Here is a 17,427-nt window from a genome sequence, read left to right on the forward strand (position 1 = left end):
CTGACGTGATTATTCTCTTCAGCTGAAAATGAGATTCTCAGATCACTTTGTGTCTGCCAACAAAGCAACAGCAGTAACTGAAGATGACCAACTTCCTCATGTGTCACAGGGTGATCAGACGTTGCAACAAAAGACATGCAGGTGGTAGAGAGAAGAGAAAAAGCTTACAGCACCTGGTATTCCCAAGCTGTCTCCCATCCAAGTACTAACCAGGTACAAGCCTGCTTGGCGTCCGAGATCAGACGAGGTCGGGCTTATTCAGGGTGGTGTGGCCGTAAGCAACAATGTCTCTGACAAATGTGCATTATATAGGTACTTGAATCATACGGTTCCTCTATGCAACCAGATAATTGCCGAGAAAGGCTGATGTGTAGCGGGCAAATCATCTTCTCTGATGTGATCATTCTCTGCAACTGAAACTGAGACTCTCAGATCACTTCGTGTCTGCCAACAAAGCAGCAGAAGCTGAAGATGACCACCTTCCTCATGTGTCACAGGGTGATCAGACGTTGCAACAAAAGACATGCAGGTGGTAGAGAGAAGAGAAAAAGCTTACAGCACCTGGTATTCCGAAGTGGTCTCCCATTCAAGTACTAACCAGGCCCAACCCTGCTTTTCTTCCAAGATCAGACGAGGTCGGGCATATTCAGGGTGGTGCGGCCGTAAGCAACAATAGCTGTGACAAATGTGCATTATATAGGTACTGGAATCATACACTTCTTCTATGTAACCAGATAATTGCAGAGAAAGGCTGACTTGTAGTGGGCACATCTTCTTCCCTGATGTGATTATTCTCTTCAGCTGAAACTGAGACTCTCAGATCACTTCGTGTCTGCCAACAAAGCAGCAGCTGCTGAAGATGACCAACTTCCTCATGTGTCACAGGGTGATCAGACGTTGCAACAAAAGACATGCAGGTGGTAGAGAGAAGAGAAAAAGCTTACAGCACCTGGTATTCCCAAGCGGTCTCTCATCCAAGTACTAACCAGGCCCAACCCTCCTTGGCTTCTGAGAGCAGACGAGGTCAGACATATTCAGGGTGGTTGGGCCGTAAGCAACAATCTCTGTGACAAATGTGCATTATATAGGCAATGGAATCATATGGTTCCTCTATGTAACAAGATAATTGCCGAGAAAGGCTGATAAGTAGTGGAAACATCTTCCCTGACGTGATTATTCTCTCCAGCTGAAACTGAAACTCTCATATCACTTCGTGTCTGCCAACAAAGCAGCAGCAGCTGAAGATGACCAACTTCTTCATGTGTCACAGGGTGATCAGACGTTGCAACAAAAGACATGCAGGTGGTAGAGAGAAGAGAAAAAGCTTACAGCACCTGGTATTCGCAAGCGGTCTCCCATTCAAGCACTAACCAGGTCCAACCCTGCTTGGGTTCTGAGATCAGACGAGGTCGGGCATATTCAGGGTGGTGTGGCCGTAAGTAACATTATCTGTGACAAATGTGCATTATATAGGTACTGGAATCATACGGTTCCTCTATGCAACCAGATAATTGCCAAGAAAGGCTGATATGTAGTGGGCACATCTTGTTCCCTGACGTGATAATTTTCTCCAGCTGAAAATCAGACTCTCAGATCACTTCGTGTCTGCCAACAAAGCAGCAGAAAATGAAGATGACCAACTTCCTCATGTGTCACAGGGTGATCATACGTTGCAACAAAAGACATGCAGGTGGTTGAGAGAAGAGAAAAAGCTTACAGCACCTGATAATCCCAAGGGGTCTCCCATCCAAGTACTAAACAGGCCCAACCCTAATTGGCTTCCAAGATCAGACGAGGTCGGGCATATTCAGGGTGGTGTGGCCGTAAACAACCATGTCTGTGACAAATGTAAATTGTATAGGTACAGGAATCATACGGTTCCTCTATATAACCAGATAATTGCCAAGAAAGGCTGACTTGTAGTGAGCACATCTTCTTCCCTGACGTGATCATTCTCTTCAGCTGAAACTGAGACTCTCAGATCACTTCGTGTCTGCCAACAAAGCAGCAGCAGCTGAAGATGACCAACTTCCTCATGTGTCACAGGGCGATCAGACATTGCAGAAAAAGACATGCAGGTGGTAGAGAGAAGAGAAAAAGCTTACAGCACCTGGTATTCCCAAGCGGTCTAACATTCAAGTACTAACCAGGCCCAACCCTGCTTGGGTTCCGAGATTAGACGAGGTCGGGCTTATTCAGGGTGGTGTGGCCGTAAGTAACAATGTCTGTGACAAATGTGCATTATATAGGTACTGGAATCATACGGTTCCTCTATGTAACCAGATAATTGCAGAGAAAGGCTGACTTGTTATGGGCACATCTTCTTCCCTGATGTGATTATTCTCTGCAGCTGAAACTGAGACTCTCAGATCACTTCGTGTCTGCCAACAAAGCAGCAGCAGCTGAAGATGACCAACTTCCTCATGTGTCACAGGGGGATCAGACGTTGCAACAAAAGACATGCAGGTGGTCGAGAGAAGACAAAAAGCTTACAGCTCCTGGTATTCCCAAGTGGTCTCCCATTTAAGTACTAACCAGGCCCAACCCTCCTTGGCTTCCGAGATCAGACGAGGTCGGGCATGTTCAGGGTGGTGTGGCCGTAAGCAACAATGTCTGTGACAAATGTGCATTATATAGGTACTGGAATCATACGGTTCCTCTATGTAACCAGATAATTGCAGAGAAAAGCTGACTTGTAGTGGGCACATCTTCTTCCCTGACGTGATTATTCTCTGCAGCTGAAACTGAGACTCTCAGATCACTTCGTGTCTGCCAACAAAGCAGCAGCAGCTGAAGATGACCAACTTCCTCATGTGTCACAGGGTGATCAGACGTTGCAACAAAAGACATGCAGGTGGTAGAGAGAAGAGAAAAAGCTTAAAGCACCTGGTATTCCCAGGCAGTCTACCTTCCAAGTACTAACCAGGCCCAAACCTGCTTGGCTTCCGAGATCGTGCTTATTCAGGGTGGTGTGGCTGTAAGCAACAATATATGTGACAAATGTGCCTTATATAGGTACTGGAATCATACGGTTCCTCTATGCAACCAGATAATTGCCAAGAAAGGCTGATATGTAGTGGGCACATCTTGTTCCCTGACGTGATAATTTTCTCCAGCTGAAAATGAGACTCTCAGATCACTTCGTGTCTGCCAACAAAGCAGCAGAAAATGAAGATGACCAACTTCCTCATGTGTCACAGGGTGATCATACGTTGCAACAAAAGACATGCAGGTGGTTGAGAGAAGAGAAAAAGCTTACAGCACCTGATAATCCCAAGGGGTCTCCCATCCAAGTACTAAACAGGCCCAACCCTAATTGGCTTCCAAGATCAGACGAGGTCGGGCATATTCAGGGTGGTGTGGCCGTAAACAACCATGTCTGTGACAAATGTAAATTGTATAGGTACAGGAATCATACGGTTCCTCTATATAACCAGATAATTGCCAAGAAAGGCTGACTTGTAGTGAGCACATCTTCTTCCCTGACGTGATCATTCTCTTCAGCTGAAACTGAGACTCTCAGATCACTTCGTGTCTGCCAACAAAGCAGCAGCAGCTGAAGATGACCAACTTCCTCATGTGTCACAGGGCGATCAGACATTGCAGAAAAAGACATGCAGGTGGTAGAGAGAAGAGAAAAAGCTTACAGCACCTGGTATTCCCAAGCGGTCTAACATTCAAGTACTAACCAGGCCCAACCCTGCTTGGGTTCCGAGATTAGACGAGGTCGGGCTTATTCAGGGTGGTGTGGCCGTAAGTAACAATGTCTGTGACAAATGTGCATTATATAGGTACTGGAATCATACGGTTCCTCTATGTAACCAGATAATTGCAGAGAAAGGCTGACTTGTTATGGGCACATCTTCTTCCCTGATGTGATTATTCTCTGCAGCTGAAACTGAGACTCTCAGATCACTTCGTGTCTGCCAACAAAGCAGCAGCAGCTGAAGATGACCAACTTCCTCATGTGTCACAGGGGGATCAGACGTTGCAACAAAAGACATGCAGGTGGTCGAGAGAAGACAAAAAGCTTACAGCTCCTGGTATTCCCAAGCGGTCTCCCATTTAAGTACTAACCAGGCCCAACCCTCCTTGGCTTCCGAGATCAGACGAGGTCGGGCATGTTCAGGGTGGTGTGGCCGTAAGCAACAATGTCTGTGACAAATGTGCATTATATAGGTACTGGAATCATACGGTTCCTCTATGTAACCAGATAATTGCAGAGAAAAGCTGACTTGTAGTGGGCACATCTTCTTCCCTGACGTGATTATTCTCTGCAGCTGAAACTGAGACTCTCAGATCACTTCGTGTCTGCCAACAAAGCAGCAGCAGCTGAAGATGACCAACTTCCTCATGTGTCACAGGGTGATCAGACGTTGCAACAAAAGACATGCAGGTGGTAGAGAGAAGAGAAAAAGCTTAAAGCACCTGGTATTCCCAGGCAGTCTACCTTCCAAGTACTAACCAGGCCCAAACCTGCTTGGCTTCCGAGATCGTGCTTATTCAGGGTGGTGTGGCTGTAAGCAACAATATATGTGACAAATGTGCCTTATATAAGTACTGGAATCATACACTTCCTCTATGTAACCAGATAATTGCAGAGAAAGGCTGACTTGTAGTGGGCACATCTTCTTCCCTGATGTGATTATTCTCTGCAGCTGAAACTGAGACTCTCAGATCACTTCGTGTCTGCCAACAAAGCAGCAGCAGCTGAAGATGACCAACTTCCTCATGTGTCACAGGGTGATCAGACGTTGCAACAAAAGACATACAGGTGGTAGAGAGAAGAGAAAAAGCTTACAGCACCTGGTATTCCAAAGCAGTCTCCCATCTAAGTACTAACCAGGCCCAACCGTGCTTGGCTTCCGAGATCGGACAAGGTCGGATATGTTGAGGGTGGTGTGGCCGTAAGCAACAAAGTCTGTGACAAATGTGCATTATATTGGTACTGGAATCATACAGTTCCTCTATGTAACCAGATAATTGCCGAGAAAGGCTGATGTGTAGTGGGCATATCTTCTTCCCTGATGTGATTATTCTCTCCAGCTGAAACTGAGACTCTCAGATCACTTTGTGTCTGCCAACAAAGCAGCAGCAGCTGAAGATGACCAACTTCTTCACGTGTCACAGGGTGATCAGACGTTGCAACAAAAGACATGCAGGTGGTAGAGAGAAGAGAAAAAGCTTACAGCACCTGGTATTCCCAAGCTGTCTCCCATCCAAGTACTAACCAGGCTCAACCCTGCTTGGCTTCCGAGATCAGACAAGGTCGGGCATGTTCAGGGTAGTGTGGCCGTAAGCAACAATGTGTCTGACAAATGTGCATTATATAAGTACAGGAATCATACGGTTCCTCTATGTAACCAGATAATTGCAGAGAAAGGCTGATGTGTAGTGGGCACATCTTCTTCCCTGACGTGATTATTCTCTTCAGCTGAAACTGAGACTCTCAGATCACTTCGTGTCTTCCAACAAAGCAGCAGCAGCTGAAGATGGCCAACTTTCTCATGTGTCCCAGGGTGATCAGACGTTGCAACAAAACACATTCAGGTGGTCCAGAGAAGAGATAAAGCTTACAGCACCTGGTATTCCCAAGTGGTCTCCCACCCAAGTACTAACCAGGCCAACCGTGCTTGGCTTCCGAGATCAGACGAGGTCAGGCATGTTCAGGGTGGTGTGGCCGTAAGCGACAATGTCTGTGTCAAATGTGCATTATATAGGTACTGGAATCATACGGTTCCTCTATGTAACCAGATAATTGCCGAGAAAGGCTTATGTGTAGTGGGCACATCTTCTTCCCTGACGTGATTATTCTCTGCAGCTGAAACTGAGACTCTCAGATCACTTCGTGTCTGCAAACAAAGCAGCAGAAGCTGAAGATGACCAACTTCCTCATGTGTCACAGGGTGATCAGACGTTGCAACAAAAGACATTCAGGTGGTCCAGAGAAGAGATAAAGCTTACAGCACCTGGTATTCCCAAGCAGTCTCCCACCCAAGTACTAACCAGGCCAACCGTGCTTGGCTTCCGAGATCAGACGAGGTCAGGCATATTGAGGGTGGTGTGGCCGTAAGCAACAATGTCTGTGACAAATGTGCATTATATAGGTACTGGAATCATACAGTTCCTCTATGTAACCAGATAATTGCAGAGAAAGGCTGATGTGTAGGGGGCACATCTTCTTCCCTGACGTTATTATTCTCTTCAGTTGAAAATGAGACTCTCAGATCACTTCGTGTCTGCCAACAAAGCAGAAGAAGCTGAAGATGACAAACTTCCTCATGTGTCACAGGGCGATCAGATGTTGCAACAAAAGACATGCAGGTGGTCGAGAGAAGAGAAAAAGCTTACAGCACCTGGTATTCCCAAGCAGTCTCCCATTGAAGTACGAACCAGGCCCAACCCTGCTTGGCTTCCAGGATAAGACAAGGTGGGGCTTATTCAGGGTGGTGTGGCGGTAAGCAACAATGTTTGTTACAAATGTTAATTAGATAGGTACTGGAATCATACACTTCCTCTATGAAACCAGATAATTGCCGAGAAAGGCTGATGTGTAGTGGGCATATCATCTTCTCTGATGTGATCATTCTCTTCAGCTGAAACTGAGACTCTCAGATCACTTCGTGTCTGCCAACAAAGCAGCAGCAGCTGAAGATGACCAACTTCCTCATGTGTCACAGGGTGATCAGACGTTGCAACAAAACACATGCAGGTGGTAGAGAGAAGAGAAAAAGCTTACAGCACCTGGTATTCCCAAGCGGTCTCCCACCCAAGTACTAACCAGGCCCAACACTGCTTGGCTTCCGAGATCAGACGAGGTCAGGCAAATTCAGGGTGGTGTGGCCGTAAGTAACAATGTCTGTGACAAATGTGCATTATATAAGTACAGGAATCATACGGTTCCTCTATGTAACCAGATAATTGATGAGAAAGGCTGATGTGTAGTGGGCACATCTTCTTCCCTGACGTGATTATTCTCTTCAGCTGAAACTGAGATTCTCAGATCACTTTGTGTCTGCCAACAAAGCAACAGCAGTAACTGAAGATGACCAACTTCCTCATGTGTCACAGGGTGATCAGACGTTGCAACAAAAGACATGCAGGTGGTAGAGAGAAGAGAAAAAGCTTACAGCACCTGGTATTCCCAAGCTGTCTCCCATCCAAGTACTAACCAGGTACAACCCTGCTTGGCGTCCGAGATCAGACGAGGTCGGGCTTATTCAGGGTGGTGTGGCCGTAAGCAACAATGTCTCTGACAAATGTGCATTATATAGGTACTTGAATCATACGGTTCCTCTATGCAACCAGATAATTGCCGAGAAAGGCTGATGTGTAGCGGGCAAATCATCTTCTCTGATGTGATCATTCTCTGCAACTGAAACTGAGACTCTCAGATCACTTCGTGTCTGCCAACAAAGCAGCAGAAGCTGAAGATGACCACCTTCCTCATGTGTCACAGGGTGATCAGACGTTGCAACAAAAGACATGCAGGTGGTAGAGAGAAGAGAAAAAGCTTACAGCACCTGGTATTCCGAAGTGGTCTCCCATTCAAGTACTAACCAGGCCCAACCCTGCTTTTCTTCCAAGATCAGACGAGGTCGGGCATATTCAGGGTGGTGCGGCCGTAAGCAACAATAGCTGTGACAAATGTGCATTATATAGGTACTGGAATCATACACTTCTTCTATGTAACCAGATAATTGCAGAGAAAGGCTGACTTGTAGTGGGCACATCTTCTTCCCTGACGTGATTATTCTCTCCAGCTGAAACTGAGACTCTCAGATCACTTCGTGTCTGCCAACAAAGCAGCAGCAGCTGAAGATGACCAACTTCTTCATGTGTCACAGGGTGATCAGACGTTGCAACAAAAGACATGCAGGTGGTAGAGAGAAGAGAAAAAGCTTACAGCACCTGGTATTCCCAAGCGGTCTCTCATCCAAGTACTAACCAGGCCCAACCCTCCTTGGCTTCTGAGAGCAGACGAGGTCAGACATATTCAGGGTGGTTGGGCCGTAAGCAACAATCTCTGTGACAAATGTGCATTATATAGGCAATGGAATCATATGGTTCCTCTATGTAACAAGATAATTGCCAAGAAAGGCTGATATGTAGTGGGCACATCTTGTTCCCTGACGTGATAATTTTCTCCAGCTGAAAATGAGACTCTCAGATCACTTCGTGTCTGCCAACAAAGCAGCAGAAAATGAAGATGACCAACTTCCTCATGTGTCACAGGGTGATCATACGTTGCAACAAAAGACATGCAGGTGGTTGAGAGAAGAGAAAAAGCTTACAGCACCTGATAATCCCAAGGGGTCTCCCATCCAAGTACTAAACAGGCCCAACCCTAATTGGCTTCCAAGATCAGACGAGGTCGGGCATATTCAGGGTGGTGTGGCCGTAAACAACCATGTCTGTGACAAATGTAAATTGTATAGGTACAGGAATCATACGGTTCCTCTATATAACCAGATAATTGCCAAGAAAGGCTGACTTGTAGTGAGCACATCTTCTTCCCTGACGTGATCATTCTCTTCAGCTGAAACTGAGACTCTCAGATCACTTCGTGTCTGCCAACAAAGCAGCAGCAGCTGAAGATGACCAACTTCCTCATGTGTCACAGGGCGATCAGACATTGCAGAAAAAGACATGCAGGTGGTAGAGAGAAGAGAAAAAGCTTACAGCACCTGGTATTCCCAAGCGGTCTAACATTCAAGTACTAACCAGGCCCAACCCTGCTTGGGTTCCGAGATTAGACGAGGTCGGGCTTATTCAGGGTGGTGTGGCCGTAAGTAACAATGTCTGTGACAAATGTGCATTATATAGGTACTGGAATCATACGGTTCCTCTATGTAACCAGATAATTGCAGAGAAAGGCTGACTTGTTATGGGCACATCTTCTTCCCTGATGTGATTATTCTCTGCAGCTGAAACTGAGACTCTCAGATCACTTCGTGTCTGCCAACAAAGCAGCAGCAGCTGAAGATGACCAACTTCCTCATGTGTCACAGGGGGATCAGACGTTGCAACAAAAGACATGCAGGTGGTCGAGAGAAGACAAAAAGCTTACAGCTCCTGGTATTCCCAAGCGGTCTCCCATTTAAGTACTAACCAGGCCCAACCCTCCTTGGCTTCCGAGATCAGACGAGGTCGGGCATGTTCAGGGTGGTGTGGCCGTAAGCAACAAAGTCTGTGACAAATGTGCATTATATTGGTACTGGAATCATACAGTTCCTCTATGTAACCAGATAATTGCCGAGAAAGGCTGATGTGTAGTGGGCATATCTTCTTCCCTGATGTGATTATTCTCTCCAGCTGAAACTGAGACTCTCAGATCACTTTGTGTCTGCCAACAAAGCAGCAGCAGCTGAAGATGACCAACTTCTTCACGTGTCACAGGGTGATCAGACGTTGCAACAAAAGACATGCAGGTGGTAGAGAGAAGAGAAAAAGCTTACAGCACCTGGTATTCCCAAGCTGTCTCCCATCCAAGTACTAAGCAGGCTCAACCCTGCTTGGCTTCCGAGATCAGACAAGGTCGGGCATGTTCAGGGTAGTGTGGCCGTAAGCAACAATGTGTCTGACAAATGTGCATTATATAAGTACAGGAATCATACGGTTCCTCTATGTAACCAGATAATTGCAGAGAAAGGCTGATGTGTAGTGGGCACATCTTCTTCCCTGACGTGATTATTCTCTTCAGCTGAAACTGAGACTCTCAGATCACTTCGTGTCTTCCAACAAAGCAGCAGCAGCTGAAGATGGCCAACTTTCTCATGTGTACCAGGGTGATCAGACGTTGCAACAAAAGACATTCAGGTGGTCCAGAGAAGAGATAAAGCTTACAGCACCTGGTATTCCGAAGTGGTCTCCCACCCAAGTACTAACCAGGCCAACCGTGCTTGGCTTCCGAGATCAGACGAGGTCAGGCATGTTCAGGGTGGTGTGGCCGTAAGCGACAATGTCTGTGACAAATGTGCATTATATAGGTACTGGAATCATACAGTTCCTCTATGTAACCAGATAATTGCCGAGAAAGGCTGATGTGTAGTGGGCATATCTTCTTCCCTGATGTGATTATTCTCTCCAGCTGAAACTGAGACTCTCAGATCACTTTGTGTCTGCCAACAAAGCAGCAGCAGCTGAAGATGACCAACTTCTTCACGTGTCACAGGGTGATCAGACGTTGCAACAAAAGACATGCAGGTGGTAGAGAGAAGAGAAAAAGCTTACAGCACCTGGTATTCCCAAGCTGTCTCCCATCCAAGTACTAAGCAGGCTCAACCCTGCTTGGCTTCCGAGATCAGACAAGGTCGGGCATGTTCAGGGTAGTGTGGCCGTGAGCAACAATGTGTCTGACAAATGTGCATTATATAAGTACAGGAATCATACGGTTCCTCTATGTAACCAGATAATTGCAGAGAAAGGCTGATGTGTAGTGGGCACATCTTCTTCCCTGACGTGATTATTCTCTTCAGCTGAAACTGAGACTCTCAGATCACTTCGTGTCTTCCAACAAAGCAGCAGCAGCTGAAGATGGCCAACTTTCTCATGTGTCCCAGGGTGATCAGACGTTGCAACAAAAGACATTCAGGTGGTCCAGAGAAGAGATAAAGCTTACAGCACCTGGTATTCCCAAGTGGTCTCCCACCCAAGTACTAACCAGGCCAACCGTGCTTGGCTTCCGAGATCAGACGAGGTCAGGCATGTTCAGGGTGGTGTGGCCGTAAGCGACAATGTCTGTGACAAATGTGCATTATATAGGTACTGGAATCATACAGTTCCTCTATGTAACCAGATAATTGCCGAGAAAGGCTGATGTGTAGTGGGCATATCTTCTTCCCTGATGTGATTATTCTCTCCAGCTGAAACTGAGACTCTCAGATCACTTTGTGTCTGCCAACAAAGCAGCAGCAGCTGAAGATGACCAACTTCTTCACGTGTCACAGGGTGATCAGACGTTGCAACAAAAGACATGCAGGTGGTAGAGAGAAGAGAAAAAGCTTACAGCACCTGGTATTCCCAAGCTGTCTCCCATCCAAGTACTAAGCAGGCTCAACCCTGCTTGGCTTCCGAGATCAGACAAGGTCGGGCATGTTCAGGGTAGTGTGGCCGTAAGCAACAATGTGTCTGACAAATGTGCATTATATAAGTACAGGAATCATACGGTTCCTCTATGTAACCAGATAATTGCAGAGAAAGGCTGATGTGTAGTGGGCACATCTTCTTCCCTGACGTGATTATTCTCTTCAGCTGAAACTGAGACTCTCAGATCACTTCGTGTCTTCCAACAAAGCAGCAGCAGCTGAAGATGGCCAACTTTCTCAAGTGTCCCAGGGTGATCAGACGTTGCAACAAAAGACATTCAGGTGGTCCAGAGAAGAGATAAAGCTTACAGCACCTGGTATTCCCAAGTGGTCTCCCACCCAAGTACTAACCAGGCCAACCGTGCTTGGCTTCCGAGATCAGACGAGGTCAGGCATGTTCAGGGTGGTGTGGCCGTAAGCGACAATGTCTGTGACAAATGTGCATTATATAGGTACTGGAATCATACGGTTCCTCTATGTAACCAGATAATTGCCGAGAAAGGCTTATGTGTAGTGGGCACATCGTCTTCCCTGACGTGATTATTCTCTGCAGCTGAAACTGAGACTCTCAGATCACTTCGTGTCTGCAAACAAAGCAGCAGAAGCTGAAGATGACCAACTTCCTCATGTGTCACAGGGTGATCAGACGTTGCAACAAAAGACATTCAGGTGGTCCAGAGAAGAGATAAAGCTTACAGCACCTGGTATTCCCAAGCAGTCTCCCACCCAAGTACTAACCAGGCCAACCGTGCTTGGCTTCCGAGATCAGACGAGGTCAGGCATATTGAGGGTGGTGTGGCCGTAAGCAACAATGTCTGTGACAAATGTGCATTATATAGGTACTGGAATCATACAGTTCCTCTATGTAACCAGATAATTAACGAGAAAGGCTGATGTGTAGGGGGCACATCTTCTTCCCTGACGTTATTATTCTCTTCAGTTGAAAATGAGACTCTCAGATCACTTCGTGTCTGCCAACAAAGCAGAAGAAGCTGAAGATGACAAACTTCCTCATGTGTCACAGGGTGATCAGATGTTGCAACAAAAGACATGCAGGTGGTAGAGAGAAGAGAAAAAGCTTACAGCACCTGGTATTCCCAAGCAGTCTCCCATTGAAGTACGAACCAGGCCCAACCCTGCTTGGCTTCCAGGATAAGACAAGGTGGGGCTTATTCAGGGTGGTGTGGCGGTAAGCAACAATGTTTGTTACAAATGTTAATTAGATAGGTACTGGAATCATACACTTCCTCTATGAAACCAGATAATTGCCGAGAAAGGCTGATGTGTAGTGGGCATATCATCTTCTCTGATGTGATCATTCTCTTCAGCTGAAACTGAGACTCTCAGATCACTTCGTGTCTGCCAACAAAGCAGCAGCAGCTGAAGATGACCAACTTCCTCATGTGTCACAGGGTGATCAGACGTTGCAACAAAACACATGCAGGTGGTAGAGAGAAGAGAAAAAGCTTACAGCACCTGGTATTCCCAAGCGGTCTCCCACCCAAGTACTAACCAGGCCCAACACTGCTTGGCTTCCGAGATCAGACGAGGTCAGGCAAATTCAGGGTGGTGTGGCCGTAAGCAACAATGTCTCTGACAAATGTGCATTATATAGGTACTGGAATCATACGGTTCCTCTATGCAACCAGATAATTGCCGAGAAAGGCTGATGTGTAGCGGGCAAATCATCTTCTCTGATGTGATCATTATCTGCAACTGAAACTGAGACTCTCAGATCACTTCGTGTCAGCCAACAAAGCAGCAGCAGCTGAAGATGACCAACTTCTTCACGTGTGACAGGGTGATCAGACGTTGCAACAAAAGACATGCAGGTGGTAGAGAGAAGAGAAAAAGCTTACAGCACCTGGTATTCCCAAGCTGTCTCCCATCCAAGTACTAACCAGGTACAACCCTGCTTGGCGTCCAAGATCAGACGAGGTCGGGCTTATTCAGGGTGGTGTGGCCGTAAGCAACAATGTCTCTGACAAATGTGCATTATATAGGTACTTGAATCATACGGTTCCTCTATGCAAGCAGATAATTGCCGAGAAAGGCTGATGTGTAGCGGGCAAATCATCTTCTCTGATGTGATCATTCTCTGCAACTGAAACTGAGACTCTCAGATCACTTCGTGTCTGCCAACAAAGCAGCAGCAGCTGAAGATGACCAACTTCCTCATGTGTCACAGGGTGATCAGATGTTGCAACAAAAGACATGCAGGTGGTAGAGAGAAGAGAAAAAGCTTACAGCACCTGGTATTCCCAAGCAGTCTCCCACCCAAGTACTAACCAGGCACAATCCTGCTTGGCTTCCGAGATCAGACGAGGTCGGGCATATTATATTCAGGGTGGTGTGAACGTAAGCGACAATCTCTGTGACAAATGTGCATTATATAGGTACTGGAATCATACGGTTCCTCTATGTAACCAGATAATTGCAGAGAAAGGCTTATGTGTAGTGGGCACATCTTCTTCCCTGACGTGATTATTCTCTGCAGCTGAAACTGAGACTCTCAGATCACTTCGTGTCTCCCAACAAAGCAGCAGAAGCTGAAGATGACCAACTTCCTCATGTGTCACAGGGTGATCAGACGTTGCAACAAAAGACATTCAGGTGGTCCAGAGAAGAGATAAAGCTTACAGCACCTGGTATTCCCAAGCAGTCTCCCACCCAAGTACTAACCAGGCCAACCGTGCTTGGCTTCCGAGATCAGACGAGGTCGGGCATGTTCAGGGTGGTGTGGCCGTAAGTAATAATCTCTGTGACAAATGTGCATTATATAGGTACTAGAATCATACGGTTCCTCTATGTAACCAGATAATTGCCAAGAAAGGCTGATGTGTAGTGGGCACATATTCTTCCCTGATGTGATTATTCTCTGCAGCTGAAACTGAGACTCTCAGATCACTTCGTGTCTGCCAACAAAGCAGCAGCAGCTGAAGATGACCAACTTCCTCATGTGTCACAGGGTGATCAGACGTTGCAACAAAACACATGCAGGTGGTAGAGAGAAGAGAAAAAGCTTACAGCACCTGGTATTCCCAAGCGGTCTCCCACCCAAGTACTAACCAGGCCCAACACTGCTTGGCTTCCGAGATCAGACGAGGTCAGGCAAATTCAGGGTGGTGTGGCCGTAAGTAACAATGTCTGTGACAAATGTGCATTATATAAGTACAGGAATCATACGGTTCCTCTATGTAACCAGATAATTGATGAGAAAGGCTGATGTGTAGTGGGCACATCTTCTTCCCTGACGTGATTATTCTCTTCAGCTGAAACTGAGATTCTCAGATCACTTTGTGTCTGCCAACAAAGCAACAGCAGTAACTGAAGATGACCAACTTCCTCATGTGTCACAGGGTGATCAGACGTTGCAACAAAAGACATGCAGGTGGTCGAAAGAAGAGAAAAAGCTTAAAGCACCTGGTATTCCCAAGAGGTCTTCCATCCAAGTACTAACCAGGCCCAACCGTGCTTGGCTTCCGAGATCAGACGAGGTCGGGCATGTTCAACGTGGTGTGGCCGTAAGCAACAATGTCACTGACAAATGTGCATCATATAGGTACTGGAATCATACGGTTCCTCTATGCAACTAGATAATTGCAGAGAAAGGCTGATGTGTAGCTGGCATATCATCTTCTCTGATGTGATCATTCTCTGCAGCTGAAACTGAGACTCTCAGATCACTTTGTGTCAGCCAACAAAGCAGCAGCAGCTGAAGATGACCAACTTCCTCATGTGTCACAGGGTGATCAGATGTTGCAACAAAAGACATGCAGGTTGTAGAGAGAAGAGAAAACGCTTACAGCACATGGTATTCCCAAGAGGTCTTCCATCCAAGTACTAACCACGCCCAACCCTCCTTGGCTTCCGAGATCAGACGAGGTCGGGTATGTTCAGGGTGGTGTGGCCGTAAGCAACAATGTCTCTGACAAATGTGCATTATATAGGTACTGGAATCATACGGCTCCTCTATGCAACCAGATCATTTCCGAGAAAGGCTGATGTGTAGTGGGCACATCTTCTTCCCTGACGTGATTATTCTCTGCAGCTGAAACTGAGACTCTCAGATCACTTTGTGTCTGCCAACACAGCAGCAGCAGCTGAAGATGACCAACTTCCTCATGTGTCACAGGGTGATCAGACGTTGCAACAAAAGACATGCAGGTGGTAGAGAGAAGAGAAAAAGCTTACAGCACCTGGTATTCCCAAGCGGTCTCCCATCCAAGTACTAACCAGGTACAACCCTGCTTGGCGTCCGAGATCAGACGAGGTCGGGCTTATTCAGGGTGGTGTGGCCGTAAGCAACAATGTCTCTGACAAATGTGCATTATATAGGTACTTGAATCATACGGTTCCTCTATGCAAGCAGATAATTGCCGAGAAAGGCTGATGTGTAGCGGGCAAATCATCTTCTCTGATGTGATCATTCTCTGCAACTGAAACTGAGACTCTCAGATCACTTCGTGTCTGCCAACAAAGCAGCAGCAGCTGAAGATGACCAACTTCCTCATGTGTCACAGGGTGATCAGATGTTGCAACAAAAGACATGCAGGTGGTAGAGAGAAGAGAAAAAGCTTACAGCACCTGGTATTCCCAAGCAGTCTCCCACCCAAGTACTAACCAGGCACAATCCTGCTTGGCTTCCGAGATCAGACGAGGTCGGGCATATTATATTCAGGGTGGTGTGAACGTAAGCGACAATCTCTGTGACAAATGTGCATTATATAGGTACTGGAATCATACGGTTCCTCTATGTAACCAGATAATTGCAGAGAAAGGCTTATGTGTAGTGGGCACATCTTCTTCCCTGACGTGATTATTCTCTGCAGCTGAAACTGAGACTCTCAGATCACTTCGTGTCTCCCAACAAAGCAGCAGAAGCTGAAGATGACCAACTTCCTCATGTGTCACAGGGTGATCAGACGTTGCAACAAAAGACATTCAGGTGGTCCAGAGAAGAGATAAAGCTTACAGCACCTGGTATTCCCAAGCAGTCTCCCACCCAAGTACTAACCAGGCCAACCGTGCTTGGCTTCCGAGATCAGACGAGGTCGGGCATGTTCAGGGTGGTGTGGCCGTAAGTAATAATCTCTGTGACAAATGTGCATTATATAGGTACTAGAATCATACGGTTCCTCTATGTAACCAGATAATTGCCAAGAAAGGCTGATGTGTAGTGGGCACATATTCTTCCCTGATGTGATTATTCTCTGCAGCTGAAACTGAGACTCTCAGATCACTTTGTGTCTGCCAACAAAGCAGCAGCAGCTGAAGATGACCAACTTCCTCATGTGTCACAGGGTGATCAGACGTTGCAACAAAAGACATTCAGGTGGTCCAGAGAAGAGATAAAGCTTACAGCACCTGGTATTCCCAAGCAGTCTCCCACCCAAGTACTAACCAGGCCAACCGTGCTTGGCTTCCGAGATCAGACGAGGTCGGGCATGTTCAGGGTGGTGTGGCCGTAAGTAATAATCTCTGTGACAAATGTGCATTATATAGGTACTGGAATCATACGGTTCCTCTATGTAACCAGATAATTGCCAAGAAAGGCTGATGTGTAGTGGGCACATATTCTTCCCTGATGTGATTATTCTCTGCAGCTGAAACTGAGACTCTCAGATCACTTTGTGTCTGCCAACAAAGCAGCAGCAGCTGAAGATGACCAACTTCCTCATGTGTCGCAGGGTGATCAGACGTTGCAACAAAAGACATGCAGGTGGTAGAGAGAAGAGAAAAAGCTTACAGCACCTGGTATTCCCAAGCAGTCTCCCACCCAAGTACTAACCAGGCACAATCCTGCTTGGCTTCCGAGATCAGACGAGGTCGGGCATATTATATTCAGGGTGGTGTGGCCGTAAGCGACAATCTCTGTGACAAATGTGCATTATATAAGTACTGGAATCATACGGTTCCTCTATGTAACCAGATAATTGCAGAGAAAGGCTTATGTGTAGTGGGCACATCTTCTTCCCTGACGTGATTATTCTCTGCAGCTGAAACTGAGACTCTCAGATCACTTCGTGTCTCCCAACAAAGCAGCAGAAGCTGAAGATGACCAACTTCCTCATGTGTCACAGGGTGATCAGACGTTGCAACAAAAGACATTCAGGTGGTCCAGAGAAGAGATAAAGCTTACAGCACCTGGTATTCCCAAGCAGTCTCCCACCCAAGTACTAACCAGGCCAACCGTGCTTGGCTTCCGAGATCAGACGAGGTCGGGCATGTTTAGGGTGGTGTGGCCGTAAGTAATAATCTCTGTGACAAATGTGCATTATATAGGTACTAGAATCATACGGTTCCTCTATGTAACCAGATAATTGCCAAGAAAGGCTGA

The 17,427-nt window shown here is 46.6% G+C and overlaps 41 pseudogenes; all 41 read right to left on the bottom strand.

The window, feature by feature from the left end:
- Positions 1-161: 161 nt before the first annotated feature.
- LOC140294391 (5S ribosomal RNA) lies at positions 162-280 on the bottom strand (annotated as a pseudogene).
- Positions 281-549: 269 nt separating this feature from the next.
- LOC140299486 (5S ribosomal RNA) lies at positions 550-668 on the bottom strand (annotated as a pseudogene).
- A 269-nt stretch (positions 669-937) lies between these two features.
- On the bottom strand, positions 938-1,056 carry LOC140289766 (5S ribosomal RNA; annotated as a pseudogene).
- A 266-nt stretch (positions 1,057-1,322) lies between these two features.
- LOC140292053 (5S ribosomal RNA) lies at positions 1,323-1,441 on the bottom strand (annotated as a pseudogene).
- A 269-nt stretch (positions 1,442-1,710) lies between these two features.
- Positions 1,711-1,829, bottom strand: LOC140289065 (5S ribosomal RNA; annotated as a pseudogene).
- Positions 1,830-2,098: 269 nt separating this feature from the next.
- Positions 2,099-2,217, bottom strand: LOC140292379 (5S ribosomal RNA; annotated as a pseudogene).
- A 269-nt stretch (positions 2,218-2,486) lies between these two features.
- Positions 2,487-2,605, bottom strand: LOC140300204 (5S ribosomal RNA; annotated as a pseudogene).
- A 647-nt stretch (positions 2,606-3,252) lies between these two features.
- On the bottom strand, positions 3,253-3,371 carry LOC140289066 (5S ribosomal RNA; annotated as a pseudogene).
- A 269-nt stretch (positions 3,372-3,640) lies between these two features.
- LOC140292380 (5S ribosomal RNA) lies at positions 3,641-3,759 on the bottom strand (annotated as a pseudogene).
- Positions 3,760-4,028: 269 nt separating this feature from the next.
- Positions 4,029-4,147, bottom strand: LOC140300649 (5S ribosomal RNA; annotated as a pseudogene).
- Positions 4,148-4,794: 647 nt separating this feature from the next.
- Positions 4,795-4,913, bottom strand: LOC140291014 (5S ribosomal RNA; annotated as a pseudogene).
- Positions 4,914-5,182: 269 nt separating this feature from the next.
- Positions 5,183-5,301, bottom strand: LOC140288829 (5S ribosomal RNA; annotated as a pseudogene).
- A 269-nt stretch (positions 5,302-5,570) lies between these two features.
- On the bottom strand, positions 5,571-5,688 carry LOC140271264 (5S ribosomal RNA; annotated as a pseudogene).
- Positions 5,689-5,957: 269 nt separating this feature from the next.
- LOC140293413 (5S ribosomal RNA) lies at positions 5,958-6,075 on the bottom strand (annotated as a pseudogene).
- A 657-nt stretch (positions 6,076-6,732) lies between these two features.
- Positions 6,733-6,851, bottom strand: LOC140301403 (5S ribosomal RNA; annotated as a pseudogene).
- A 272-nt stretch (positions 6,852-7,123) lies between these two features.
- On the bottom strand, positions 7,124-7,242 carry LOC140290496 (5S ribosomal RNA; annotated as a pseudogene).
- Positions 7,243-7,511: 269 nt separating this feature from the next.
- On the bottom strand, positions 7,512-7,630 carry LOC140299497 (5S ribosomal RNA; annotated as a pseudogene).
- Positions 7,631-7,899: 269 nt separating this feature from the next.
- LOC140289767 (5S ribosomal RNA) lies at positions 7,900-8,018 on the bottom strand (annotated as a pseudogene).
- Positions 8,019-8,287: 269 nt separating this feature from the next.
- On the bottom strand, positions 8,288-8,406 carry LOC140289067 (5S ribosomal RNA; annotated as a pseudogene).
- Positions 8,407-8,675: 269 nt separating this feature from the next.
- On the bottom strand, positions 8,676-8,794 carry LOC140292381 (5S ribosomal RNA; annotated as a pseudogene).
- Positions 8,795-9,063: 269 nt separating this feature from the next.
- Positions 9,064-9,182, bottom strand: LOC140300650 (5S ribosomal RNA; annotated as a pseudogene).
- Positions 9,183-9,451: 269 nt separating this feature from the next.
- LOC140293014 (5S ribosomal RNA) lies at positions 9,452-9,570 on the bottom strand (annotated as a pseudogene).
- A 269-nt stretch (positions 9,571-9,839) lies between these two features.
- On the bottom strand, positions 9,840-9,957 carry LOC140289247 (5S ribosomal RNA; annotated as a pseudogene).
- A 269-nt stretch (positions 9,958-10,226) lies between these two features.
- Positions 10,227-10,345, bottom strand: LOC140295753 (5S ribosomal RNA; annotated as a pseudogene).
- A 269-nt stretch (positions 10,346-10,614) lies between these two features.
- On the bottom strand, positions 10,615-10,732 carry LOC140271271 (5S ribosomal RNA; annotated as a pseudogene).
- A 269-nt stretch (positions 10,733-11,001) lies between these two features.
- On the bottom strand, positions 11,002-11,120 carry LOC140293016 (5S ribosomal RNA; annotated as a pseudogene).
- Positions 11,121-11,389: 269 nt separating this feature from the next.
- Positions 11,390-11,507, bottom strand: LOC140271277 (5S ribosomal RNA; annotated as a pseudogene).
- A 269-nt stretch (positions 11,508-11,776) lies between these two features.
- LOC140293414 (5S ribosomal RNA) lies at positions 11,777-11,894 on the bottom strand (annotated as a pseudogene).
- A 657-nt stretch (positions 11,895-12,551) lies between these two features.
- Positions 12,552-12,670, bottom strand: LOC140299230 (5S ribosomal RNA; annotated as a pseudogene).
- Positions 12,671-12,939: 269 nt separating this feature from the next.
- LOC140293645 (5S ribosomal RNA) lies at positions 12,940-13,058 on the bottom strand (annotated as a pseudogene).
- Positions 13,059-13,327: 269 nt separating this feature from the next.
- On the bottom strand, positions 13,328-13,451 carry LOC140294806 (5S ribosomal RNA; annotated as a pseudogene).
- A 269-nt stretch (positions 13,452-13,720) lies between these two features.
- On the bottom strand, positions 13,721-13,838 carry LOC140290146 (5S ribosomal RNA; annotated as a pseudogene).
- A 269-nt stretch (positions 13,839-14,107) lies between these two features.
- LOC140301407 (5S ribosomal RNA) lies at positions 14,108-14,226 on the bottom strand (annotated as a pseudogene).
- A 272-nt stretch (positions 14,227-14,498) lies between these two features.
- LOC140269680 (5S ribosomal RNA) lies at positions 14,499-14,617 on the bottom strand (annotated as a pseudogene).
- Positions 14,618-14,886: 269 nt separating this feature from the next.
- On the bottom strand, positions 14,887-15,005 carry LOC140299461 (5S ribosomal RNA; annotated as a pseudogene).
- A 269-nt stretch (positions 15,006-15,274) lies between these two features.
- LOC140305308 (5S ribosomal RNA) lies at positions 15,275-15,393 on the bottom strand (annotated as a pseudogene).
- A 269-nt stretch (positions 15,394-15,662) lies between these two features.
- Positions 15,663-15,786, bottom strand: LOC140294807 (5S ribosomal RNA; annotated as a pseudogene).
- Positions 15,787-16,055: 269 nt separating this feature from the next.
- LOC140290147 (5S ribosomal RNA) lies at positions 16,056-16,173 on the bottom strand (annotated as a pseudogene).
- A 269-nt stretch (positions 16,174-16,442) lies between these two features.
- On the bottom strand, positions 16,443-16,560 carry LOC140290149 (5S ribosomal RNA; annotated as a pseudogene).
- A 269-nt stretch (positions 16,561-16,829) lies between these two features.
- LOC140289810 (5S ribosomal RNA) lies at positions 16,830-16,953 on the bottom strand (annotated as a pseudogene).
- A 269-nt stretch (positions 16,954-17,222) lies between these two features.
- LOC140293793 (5S ribosomal RNA) lies at positions 17,223-17,340 on the bottom strand (annotated as a pseudogene).
- Positions 17,341-17,427: the final 87 nt, after the last annotated feature.

Source organism: Leuresthes tenuis, unplaced genomic scaffold (assembly GCF_036924035.1).
Source record: "Leuresthes tenuis unplaced genomic scaffold, fLeuTen1.0.hap1 SCAF_1, whole genome shotgun sequence".
In the NCBI taxonomy this organism is placed as follows: Eukaryota; Metazoa; Chordata; class Actinopteri; order Atheriniformes; family Atherinopsidae; genus Leuresthes; species Leuresthes tenuis.